The sequence below is a fragment of the Chlorocebus sabaeus genome, chromosome 13 (assembly GCF_047675955.1).
Source record: "Chlorocebus sabaeus isolate Y175 chromosome 13, mChlSab1.0.hap1, whole genome shotgun sequence".
NCBI classification, from domain to species: domain Eukaryota; kingdom Metazoa; phylum Chordata; class Mammalia; order Primates; family Cercopithecidae; genus Chlorocebus; species Chlorocebus sabaeus.
The window spans coordinates 85,337,323-85,339,783 of NC_132916.1; the positions used below are offsets into that span (position 1 = coordinate 85,337,323).

General features: G+C 48.1%; 1 pseudogene; it reads left to right on the plus strand.

Annotated features, from left to right (window-relative positions):
* Positions 1-375: 375 nt before the first annotated feature.
* On the plus strand, positions 376-1,190 carry LOC103240114 (large ribosomal subunit protein eL8 pseudogene; annotated as a pseudogene).
* The last annotated feature ends 1,271 nt before the right edge of the window (positions 1,191-2,461 follow it).

A 2,461-nucleotide genomic window follows, 5' to 3' on the forward strand; every position in this document is an offset into this window, starting at 1 on the left:
TAGGGCAACACAGATGGGCAACTAACAAAGGTATACTTAAAAGAGATCAAGAATATGGGAGTCTGAGGCAGGAGGATCACTTGAGCCCAGGAGTTCGAGACTAGTCTGGGAAACATTGTAAAACCCCATCTCTACCAAAAATATTTAAAAAAAAAAAATTAGCCAGGCATGGTGGTATGCCTGTAGTCCCAGCTACTCGGGAAACTGAGGCATGAGAATCACTTGAACCCAGGAGGCAGAGGTTGCAGTTAGCCAAGATCCTGCCACTGCACTCTAGCCTGGGCGACAGAGCAAGGAGAAGGACTCCATCTCAAAAAAAAAAAAAAAAAAAGGAATGAGAGAGAGAGATTAAGAATAGAAGAGCAGAGCTCTCTCCTCCCACTGCCCAAGATGCCAAAAGGAAAGAAGGCCAAGGGAAAGAAGATGGCTCCGGCCCCTGCTGTCGTGAAAAAGCAGGAGGCCAAGAAAGTGGTGAATCCCCTGTTTGAGAAAAGACCTAAGAATTTTGGCATTGGACAGGACATCCAGTCCAAAAGAGACCTCACCCGCTTTGTGAAATGGCCCTGATATATCAGGTTGCAGCGGCAGAGAGCCATCCTCTATAAGCGGCTGAAAGTGCCTCCTGCTATTAACCAGTTCACCCAGGCCCTGGACCGCCAGTCAGCTACTCAGCTGCTTAAGCTGGCCCACAAGTACAGACCAGAGACAAAGCAAGAGAAGCAGCAGAGGCTGTTGACCCGGGCGAGAAGAAAGCTGCTGGCAAAGGGGACGTCCCCACTAAGAGACCACCTGTCCTTCGAGCAGGAGTTAACACCATCACCACCTTGGTGGAGAACAAGAAAGCTCAGCTGGTGGTGATTGCACACGACGTGGATCCCATCGAGCTGGTTGTCTTCTTGCCTGCCCTGTGTCGTAAAATGGGGGTCCCTTACTGCATTATCAAGGGGAAGGCCAGACTGGGACGTCTAGTCCACAGGAAGACCTGCACCACTGTCGTCTTCACACAAGTGAACTAGGAAGACAAAGGCGCTTCGGCTAAGCTGGTGGAAGCTATCAGGACCAATTACAACGACAGATACGATGAAATCCACCGTCACTGGGGCGGCAATGTCCTGGGTCCCAAGTCTTTGGCTCCTATCGCCAAGCTCGAAAAGGCAAAGGCTAAAGAACTTGCCACTAAACTGGGTTAAGTGTACACTGTTGGCCGGGCGCGGTGACTCAAGCCTGTAATCCCAGCACTTTGGGAGGCCGAGACGGGCGGATCACGAGGTCAGGAGATCAAGACCATCATGGCTAACACAGTGAAACCCCGTCTCTACTACAAAAATACAAAAAAGCTAGCCGGGTGAGGTGGTGGGCGCCTGTAGTCCCAGCTACTCGGGAGGCTGAGGCAGGAGAATGGCGTGAACCCAGGAGGCGGAGCTTGCAGTGAGCTGAGATCCGGCCACTGCACTCCAGCCTGAGCGACAGAGCAAGAGAGCAAGACTCTGTCTCAAAAAAAAAAAAAAAAAAAAAAAAAAAAAAAAAGTACACTGTTGAGTTTCCTATACATAAAAATAATTAAAATACAAATTTTCCTTCAAAAAAAAAAAAAAGAATAGAGGAGCAGGAGCAGAAGCCTGGGGTCAGCAAGCCCAATGGAGAAACACGATCTCCTGCTCAGTGCCCAGGCCAGAACCGATTCTCTAACCAGAACCCACTGACTAAAGGAGAAGCTAAGTCTCCAAGAAGTTGGGCTCTGCACCACCATGGCAAGAATATACTGTATTGATTCTCCCAGTCTTTCCGAAGACATCCTATGGCTGCTTGCTCAGATAAACATATATTAGGGGAAGGGAACTACTCAAAGTACCACCATGGCCCTCCCATTGGAGTAGTGGTAAATGGTGGTTAGATAGTCAATGGAGTTCTCACCTAGTGCCATCTCACGGCAGGTTTCACACATGCACAGACCCATCTCGTGGTCGTTTCCTTGGTTCCTAAATGCATATTTGGAGTAGGCATACTTAGGAGTTGCAGAAACTCACATTTGTTTTTTTGACCTATAACATAAGAACTTGAAGTAGGAAAAGCCAAGTAGATGCCCCTGAAACTATCTTCTGGCCAAGACAGAAAATCTAAACAGTATCAGCCCTGGAGGGGGTGGCAGAGATTACTGTCACCCTTAAAGACTTGGGGGACTCAAGAGTGCTGGTCTTTGTTATATATCCCCTTTTAATTCAATAGATTCTCCCCCATACAAATTGAATGGATGAAGGTCCTTAATGGTTAACTGCTATAACTTAACCAAGTAGGACCCCCAACTGCAGCTTCTGTACCAGATGTGGTGTCTTTGTTACAGCAGATGAACACAGCTTCGGGACGTGGTATGAGGTCACTGGTCTGGCATGAAGGAGGATCAGAGGCAGTTTGCATTCGCATGGGACAGACAAAAATATAGATTTATAGTTTTGTCCAGGGC